Genomic DNA, 10,722 nt, shown 5'->3' with positions numbered 1-10,722 from the left:
TTAACAAACTGGGAACATCTACAGCATGTGTTTTGGCTTCTGAATTCACGATTCTGGTGCCTAGATATATCCAGTAGAGTCTTGCAGTATACTCCATGCACATGTACACAAATATGCACAGTGTGTGCTTTGCTCCACAATCTGATCCTGAGGAAACAGCTGCGGCAGGATCAGCAAAGGGAAGAGACACACATCCCCCAAAAAACACCTAGGTCACCACAGTCACAGTCATAGGAGAACTCAGTGGAGGAACCTCCAGCTGCTGCCCTGTAGGCAGACATAGCCATGCTCAGTATGCCCTTGATTTGGCTAAGAGATAATGCATAGCACATTCACTGACCACTTAGGGACCTAGGGACTAATAGCTTTCTCCTACTCACAGACATATATTAAAACTGATGCCAAGCAACTCACATAACCTATACCTATCCATGTATTGGCTGTGTACTCCTTGCATCAGACAGAGTCAGTCCTGAATTAAAGTTGTGTCAACTAATGCAATTGCACTGTATTCTTGTAGAGTATTATGAGATATCCTTTGTATCTATGCACTTGGTACAGTATGCAAGTAAATAGTATTGTATTTGTACATAAATTAAATTAACATGTGACTACAGACACTATTTTACTATTATGTGCCCATTTGTAATTAGTATCCCTCATGCATGAAACAATCATACAGTCCTACTGCAGCAGATTAGTGATAGATCATTCAAGAGAGAAGTTAGAAAGTGAGGCTACAGATTGCAGTGTCTTGACTTCAGACTTGTCTGTATCCTAACAGTAAATGTGATTTGTTCCCACACCCCCAAAAACAGGAGTGTCCCCATGTCACTGCCATAACAGTAACTCATCTATGCTACCCCCAAACCAATGGTATATGGGTGTTTGTCACAGTTATTATCCCCCACACTTTCAGGACAATAATATAGATTTGATTACACATTGAATGTGTTAGGTAACTGATAAATAGCAATGTACATTTTTATGCAGGTTGTTGTGTGGTGAATGACTAGTTCTGGCAAACTACTATTGTGGCCAAAATGACTAAGGTAGCCTCCCTGTCTGATGAAGCTGTAATGCTGTTGAGTGTTCTAATACTGATATGACTAGAAGTTTTGGAAGTTTAATAGCAATAGGTTGTGTTTTTTAGAATGTGACTCTTTTTCCGATACTGTTATCAATGTTGTTTTATTTTAATACCACATTTGCATAGCGCACCACGTGTATAAAACCTTTTTGATAAGGTTTAGCTTGTTTGCATGGAGTGCGGCAGTGCAGAAACAGTGAAAGAGGAAACAGGATTTATGTCTGTCCACCAACCACAGACACCGGATGCATTCAATTATTGCCATTAGCAATTGGAAAATCCTGGCCTGGAGTACAGATAGGAGTGGGCTGTAGTAACAGATATATATTGAATAATAGTAAGTCTCCAATGTGAGTAATGCACCTCACATTTTTGCACTGCTTACCTAAGTGCAAACAGGTTAAAAAAAAAGGCAAGCGCACATGCGTGTATACTTAGTTAACCATAGCACAAATCCGTTGCTTTTCATGCTATGCCACTATATATATATATATATATATATATATATATATATATATATATATATATATATATATATACACACACACACACACACACACACACACACACACACACACACACACACACACACACACACACACACACACACACACACACACACACACACACACACACACACACACACACATATATATATATATATATATCCTTAGTGCCCTACATACCTCTCACGCTCATAGAGCAAGAAATCAGGACAAAGCCACAAATAATAGGTGACAAAGGCCCAAAAACAGGGGCACTTTTTAAATATTGCTCTTACAAACTTAGAACAAGCATAGAAAGTTGATAGAATAACAGGCATTGCGTTAGCATGAATTTTCTGAAGGAAATGACATCTGAAATTCAGATATATGCCATTATTTTTTACTTCATTTCTCAATGATTTGTCATTGATTTTTCCAGAAAACCACAATTTTGTGAGAAACAGACCAAAATATGAATCAAATATCTGGAGATTCTGTGAAAATCTCGACAGCTGAGAGGTATGGTGCCTTATCATTTTCAGACCCCATGTCTTCCCTAGAGTACATATGGAAGTATTGCAAATTCAGGGCACATTATAAGTATATATACATATATTGGCAAGTCATCCATTTGTTTCCCCACCAGCAATAACACCAACAATCACAACAAAACTGGGACACTTTGATTTTTCCACACATATATCAACCACTGTACAAGTTGTAATATATAATGATGTGTGCTCCCTCATGGACAGGGCCAGTTGATGGTGCTCACAGGTTTGCTCATCCAAACACAAAGAGAAAAATATGCTCAATAAGGGTATTGTTGTTGCACAGCTAGGCTACTAAACAGTATTTGTCTGCTAGGCTACTAGCCTCAGATGACATTATAAAACAATTTGAATATGCAGCCCTCCCAAGCTGTTGTTCAACACATAGCTTGGTTATGTCATCTAGTATAAGTTCACCTGCAGTCCTACATAAATCAGACTTGTGCTGTGCTGCATGCATTAAGTACTCTGATCTGTAGTCCATAAATTTAGATAGTTAAGGGTTTTAATCTCACTCCAGTTAACTGTGTATGTGTGTGTATATAAACAAAAATAAAAATGTGTATCCCAATCCAACTTCACAAATGGCATGTTTTTTCATTGTTTTGGTGTTTGCACAAATGTCCATTCAAGAAAGGCCTCCAAACTCTTGTTCCTCACATGGTCTGTGATGTCATCTAAGATACGATCACCTGCAGTCCTGTTAAAATCTGACTTGAGCTACAGCATGTGCATTAAATACTCTGATCTGTAGTATGTAAACCTAGATAGGTAGGGGTTCTGTCCTCATTGCAGTCAACTGTGTGTGTGTGTGTGTGTGTGTGTGTGTGTGTGTGTGTGTGTGTGTGTGTGTGTGTGTGTGTGTCTCCATAAAGGATGGTGTAAGTGTGTATCCCACACTGACTTCTCAGATGACATAGTTTTGCATTGTTTTTGTGCTTGTACAAACATCCAGTCAAAGCAGGCCTCCAAACTATTGTCCCCCATATGACCTACTGACGTCATCTACCATAAGATCACCTGCAGCCCTGTTAAAATCAGACTTGTGATAAGGTGTGTGTGTTATGTAATCTGATCTGTAGTATGCAAGCCTAGATAGGTAGGGGTTCTATTCTGACTACAGTCAACTGTGTATGTGGGTGAGCTCTGGATGTTACCTAGAGCATTTTACAGCAGGCTAAGGGACACTGTCCTATCTTCAACATACACTGCCGACATCATCAGCGATATCAGATTATTGGATATGTATACATCACAACAGGCCATGGTTACACACTGGCCTGATAGATGGGTAGATGTCACCTCATTCTCTATAAGACAGACAACAGTGGCATTCCTGTTATTGTATGCACATAAATTATGACATCTATTTGCAATGGTGATGGACAGGTTGGCATATTAGATCACATAGCAGTCCCCATGGACTATGATGGTTGCGGATGATATGGTGATCTATATTGACAGTAGGGAATTAGGAGACTTGGGAGATGAGGAGATATGCTCTACAGAGGAGAGTAATGAATGTCAGCAGGACTGAGACATAATATATGGGTGAATGACAGGGAGGATAGAGGAATGGTTAGGATGCAGGGAGTACAGTTAGTGAAAGCATATGATGTGAAATACTATGGCTCAACCATTCAGAGTAATAATGAGTGTGAAAGACAGGAGAAGGAGAGAGCATGCAGGGTGGAATGGGCGGAGAAGAGCGTCAGGAGTGATTTTTGACAGATGGGTTCCAATAAGACTGAAAGGGAAGGTCTACAAGATGGTACTGAAACTAGCTATGTTATATGGGTTGCAGATGGTGCCACTGACAAAAAGACTGGAGTCATAGCAGGTGTTGGCAGATTCCCAGCTGTTGCTATGTGCATTGTGTATGCTGAGGATGGACAGCAGTATTAACCATATATTAGAGTGTCAGCTCAGGTTGTACGGTTTGGAGGCAGAGACAGAGAGGTGGGATTGTGTTGGTTTGGACATGTGCTGAGGAGTGATGTTGGGTATATTGGGAGATGGATGCTAAGGATGGAGCTGTCAATTAAAAAGAAAATAGAAAGGCCTAAGATAAGATTTATGTGATAACAGAGGACATGCAGGTGGTTGGTGTGACAGAGAAAGATGCAGAGGATGGGTGGAAATGGTGGCAGGTGATCTGCTGTGGTGAGACTTAATGGTACTATTCAAAATAATTGTAGGAAAAAAATGACATCTGTGTTTGGTGAAACCCCACCTGTACACTTGTGGCAGGAGTGTACAGCAGGGATATCTATTTGAAGGTTAGTGTGTCTTAACACAGTTTGGACTTTAACAGTGTGTATTTGTACTACCTGCTCTGGATGGTGTGCAGAGGCTGTAACTCTTTGACCTCATACAAACATAAATGTCAATGCACTTGATTTCAAATACAATCAGCTGCTGTTATGTAGCAGAGCAGATCTAGCTGTCAGAACCTCTCTTGCATAACAAGCAGCAATTTATCCACTTACCTATCAATAATAAAGGTATAGATCCACCTTATGAAGGACCTCATAATGTACACCCCATAGATTAGTCACAGTCAGATGACATAAATCCCTCCTCTTTGCATTCTGTATGCAGATACCAGATTCAAACCTCCCATTATCACATATCATTTCCCCTCTCTTTCCCCTGCTAGCATAGCTGACATGAGTTTTTGACTCAGTGACGATAAAGCTTCATGTGCACTGAATAGCTGGTATCTCCTACATCACTGAAGTACAATTTTCAAGAGATCCATCCATAGTAGGAATCTGGAATCACTGCTTGCTTGCTTCCAGAACAATAACACTAAACAGGTTGTCCACTCACACACCTTGACTCCTACTCTACCCAACACAAATCATCATGTACAGAGGTACTCCCACAAACCAACCTAAACAGCAGACACATCTTAAACACCATCAGGCTGCAAGCAGACAATACACATAAGAAATATCATCAACACTGTCTCACCATAGAACTGCTTAAGGCAATGGGCATGTATCCCAAAGTTTTCATAATAGTCAACTGTATAGTTAGACGTACAGATGCCCCACTCACCAGCTTAAACAAGGATAAGGTTAGTGTCAGCTGTGTGGCAGGTGTAGTCATCACAGCACACATGCAATCAACTCTTTCAACAAGTCCCACTCTTAATCCAGCATACTTCACCTTGCTATGCACAACCTGAGACATGACTATATGAAATATATGAACACAGACATGATTGAGCTATCTAAATATGGGTCCTAGCCAGGTATGTCCCTATGTTTGATCAGCATTATACCCTCATCTAGAATGATGCCACTATGTAAAGAACAACAGATTCTCTGAACTTGCCTAAGTATCTGGCATCATTCTAAGGTGATACAATACCTGTCAATGTGGGATGACATAGTGGTTAGAGCATGCTGCTTTGCCAGACAAAAGGCACTAGACTTGATGTTTCTTTTGTGATTATACAAGTGGCCAGTATCCCTAATGTGGATGTTTCTAGACTTTTTCACGATACACAGTTGGATCCTCATTATTGCTCATTGGATAGCTATTTTATAAATTCCAATGAATGATCTCTTTCCATGTAGGTGACAGGGGGGACCAAGTTCTGGTGAAAAAGAGTGGATGCTCTTGGCTTGGGAGAAATGTGAAGAAGACCACAATAACGATTTACAGAATCCCTTTTCTACCACTGGGAGAAGATTTGGAGAATAAGGTACTGTGTGACACATTAGAAAAATTAATAGGTAAGGAAACTGCATTTTTTCTCAATATAAAAGCCTTAACAAATATTTGGAATTGGATATAACCCCTCAGAGGTTAAGGGTGTATAAAGATCCTGCCATGAACTTTAATCTAGAGAATGAGAGTGATAAAATATTTCATAAATGTTGGGTTCTAGCTGTGCGTAAATGCACTTCCAAATGGGTTTCCTTCTTAATAGAGAGAGAGAGAGAGAGAGAGAGAGATAGGGTGAAGCAAAAAGAGCTACGAATGGAGATTGGTTCCACTTGTGCTAATTTGCTCTCTCTATCAGGTCCTGAAGTTTTGGACAAATTGTTGAAAGATATCAACATTAAGCTCAAGAGTTATGAAGAGGAAATTACCGAAAGAAAAAAGAAAAAAAACTACTTAGGGACACCCAAGATTATGACAATGGTAGTGCTTTTGGAAGAAGAGCCAATAGGAAGAGGGTTCAGAATCCTATGCGGTTTCAGGACACAAGACAAAATGGTGACCAATGCTCCTTTTCATTTACATGTAGTTCATATGATTATACCTCTTCTGTTGAGGAGGATAGTTTAGGTAGAAATGACTATCCACCTCATCCCAAAGCACAAAATGAAGAGCAATTTCAACAGACATTTTGGAAGGGGTTAAATTTTCATCCATCAAAAGCCCATAACAGAAAATGCCAACGTGAAGGACAATCATTTCAACAATATTTACAGCATCCCAATCAGCAACAATGGAACAAGAGAGGAAAATGGTAACTGTGACTCTAACATAGTGAGCTTATCATAGTACAATTTTAACAATTTTAAAAGTTCTGTCCTTGAAAGTGGGTTGAAATTTGTGCCTACATTTGTGCATATATCATCCAAAATCACCATTAAGCACCATTGATGTAGTTGATCTTTTTAAAAGCATCCCCCAGGTAGAACAGCTCTTAGTGGAAATATTATTTGAGAACAATGAAATAAAATTGAATGAGAGGTTGGTGTGTTTAAGTTTGATGGAGTTGGTTTTAAAATATGACTATCTGTATTTTAAAGGTGAATTTTATCATCAGACTAAGGGTGTAGCGATGGGGGCTGCTTGCGCCCCCACATACACCAACCTCGTCTTGGCTAAATGGGAAGAAAAATATGTATTTAATTCTATTTACAAGAATTCCTGGTACTTATATAAGCAGTTTTTGGATGATATGTGCATCTTCTGGGTGGGTCAAGTCAATTTAATTAATGAATTTTTAGAATTTCTTAAGAACTCTGTGCCTTTCTTGGATTTTACTTGGAATTTATGTCATAACAGATTACAATGCTTGGATATTGAGGTTTATAAGAAGGAGAAGGAAGGAGGTTTTCATTCTAAAATTTTCACCCATCTTAGGAGAGAGGATTGGCACACATAATAATAATGATAATAATGGCCAGAGTGTTAGCTGTAACAATCATAGTGGTACCAATGATTTTAATAAGGCTATGAGTTTAGAATTTAATGCAAGTTCTAAAGTTACTAGGAAAATTATTGAAAATGAATGGAAAAAAATTACAGGATTCTCTGACCTCAAAGGTTTATCCCCAATACCTTAAATTTATTTATAAAAACTCTATGAATTTGAAGTGCTTGCTTGAGAATGGGGAACATAACATAAATAGACAGAAAGTAGGGACATATACATGTGGACATTGTGTCCAATGTAAGTACATTATTGATAGAGATAACATTTTCTTGGTCAGTTGAAATAAAAAATATATAGCAAAGGATTTTTTAATTGTGAATCATATGGATTAATCTACCTTGCCTTGTGTGGACCTTGTGAATCCTTTTACATTGGCAAGACTGAGCAGAAGCTCAAGAGAAGAATTTATGAACATTTATATGATGTCCAAAACAAAAAAGAAATGGATGTTTTGTATAAGCATACTTTGGAGTGTTCCCAAGCTAAATTTTCTTTCTTTGTATTAGAGGGAATTATGAAAGAAATTAGAGGGGGCCTTTGGGAAGAGAAAATCGAATATAAAGAATTATGGTGGCAGTTGACTTTAGAAGCATCATCCCCTCCTGGTTTAAATGATAATCTTTCTATCACATCTTTACTAAAAATGAAAGCTGCTAAGTTATAAGGTTTTATATATGTTTTTTAAGTAATTTTTAAGCAGTTCCATTACAGTGCATAGATTTTTTTTTATATTTTACAATATATCATATTATTTGATATGGGATCTTTTGTACACATGAGTTTTAAAATGTTTTTTATTGAATCGGGTCACAGTCATTTTTTGCCACTAGATGGAGTGTTTACATTGTTCATGTATTTTATTTCATTTTAAATCATTTCTTGTATTTAGATATTTAAAGTTTTATATTGGATTAATTCTAACCCTTTACTGAAAGTATAAATGTTTCCAGTTTTAAATGTTTTTAATGGATTTACACTGAATGGATACATTTTTGTTTTTTAACACGATTATGTAGTTTATTTAATGATGTTTTAATTAACTTAATTATTCATTTGAACATATATAAGGAAGTGAGTTCATTCCAGTTCCTTCATCTGATGAAGTCATGTATTGAGTGACAAAAAATGCTTATGAGTGTTTGTCAGCATTTTATGGAGTTATTCTTCTGTATTGCCTGCTATTAAATTTAGTTTGAACTGTTTGGAATCTTCTGGCCTGGGCATTCTTTTTGGATTATAATTAAAATCAGCTTTTTGCCTCAGGTTGAACAGAATAATTCTGATATACATATATATATATATATATATATATATATATATATATATATATATATATGTATATATATATATATATTGTTACAACCTACAGTTGTTTTAATAGCAGATTAGTAGATATGGTGAAATACTACTGGAAACTTTTGAATTCTATGAAAGAGGGCATTGAATGCATGCCCAAGAAACTTAAAATATCATACAAAGTAGGTAGAAGTATAAAAGAATTTTTAGTAAAAAGTAAATTTATTATGCCTCCTGTAAGTTTAAGTAGAATAGCAAATTATCATGGCACTAAAAGATGTGGTAGATGCAAAGCATGTAAACATATTGTATCTAGTTTTGATAGTATAAATGGTTTAAGTTTTAAGGCCAAAGTTCAGTTTAAAAGTAACACTGAGGGCATTGTTTATGCCTTGAAATGCCCTTGTGATAAATTTTATATTGGTGAGTCTAAGAGGGCATTTAAAACTAGATTGTTAGAACATGTTCGTGATATTGAAATTAGGAAGGAACAAAGTTCAGTGGCTGAACATTTTTTTGAAGTACATGGAGGTTCAACTGTTGGGTTACAAGCAACTGTTTTAGAAAAGGTAGATAATAACTATGCTGAAGGAAAAAATAGGATTTTATATAAAGAGGCTTTAATATTTTGAAATTTGCCCCAAAGGGAATGAATATGGAGCTCATTTGGTGGGTTTTACTCTAATTGTTTTTACAATTGTTTAAATAAGTGTTTGATTGTACCCAGTATGTAAGAAACATGTTTGTCTGGGTATTGTACTCCTTGAAGGCAAGTTTGCCGAGACGTCAAAGTGAGAGTAAACTTCTGTTTGTGTGGTCACTGGCTGTGTGGTCTGGATTTGTGATGTTTCTCTTGTGGTTATACAATAGGCACTTGACTGCCCCATAATCCCTTTATTAGGCAAGGTCACAAAAGCAAAATAACCAATGTGAAAATGTACAACTCCAACAAAGTAAGGCCAGTGCTGCTAAACTCTAGGAGCTCACATCTTAAACCACACTCTCTTTAAGCACTCTTCAAAGTGAAGATGCTGATGTCTGTGTAGTCACAGAAACCTGGTTCAAGGCTGCAGTAAGTACTTTGGCCTTGCAAGGCTACAATGCCTTCCAAACATCTAGACAGCAAATGGAAGTTGTGTGAACCACAGGAGGTGTTGTATTTATTTACATTAAAGATTAATATGCCTCAAGAGTGTTTAGAGAAGATAACTATATGGATTTACTCTATGTTCAACATACTGTAGATAGGAAACCCCTTCATGTTATTTCCATTAACAGATCTCCATCCAAAAATATGAAAGACCACACAGCCCATATATTACCACATGGAACAATTAAAGTAGAATAAAACAACCCAAGAAGGGGTGAGTGAAAGTTTTCATCCATTGATTGGGATAATTATAGAACAACAAACTCAATTGCACAATATTACCTGAAGTTTGTAAACTGACATGCCAAGGAAGAAATAGTGCACCACCCCACAAGGTTATCTCATATCCCAGACCTGTACCTCAACAATATGAGTGAACAAGGTAATGGCACATGTATAGTGCCTGCACTGTTAATCCAACCATAAGATGATATGTTTTGAAGTTGATATAGCTACAGAACACCCGAAAGGAGGAGTCAGGTTAAAAACATCATCCAAGGTAACTACACCTTCATAAGGGATGGTCTAATCTACTTCCAAGACACAGTTTTCACATAGGACATTGACAGCTATAGTAACTTATTTCCTGATGCCCTGTCTACACATCTACACAAATGTATACATACAGCTGTGCCTGATGGGCTTAAACAAAGATCCTCCAGAAAATACAAACCATACTGGTAGGTATCTGTCATTACTACATTATACAGTAAGTGAAAGCAGCTGCTGTTTATAAATACAACATTATGAAACTAAGACTGGAAAGCCACTCTCCTCAGCATAAACATTCAAATAAGATACCTTCTAAAACCCTCACAGAACAATTATAATAGTAATTTACACAACAACGTATCCAGGGATAACCACAAGGCTTTCGTCATGTACATCTGCAAATTGGTATATATAACTCAGATGTTTTTGGATCCAGTTGTGTATGGTAGTGCACATACTGACCACGTGTAACT

The sequence above is a fragment of the Protopterus annectens genome, chromosome 12.part0, assembly GCF_019279795.1.
Source record: "Protopterus annectens isolate FY-2018-M chromosome 12.part0, PAN1.0, whole genome shotgun sequence".
In the NCBI taxonomy this organism is placed as follows: Eukaryota; Metazoa; Chordata; order Ceratodontiformes; family Protopteridae; genus Protopterus; species Protopterus annectens.
Note: the sequence above shows the minus strand (reverse complement) of the source record.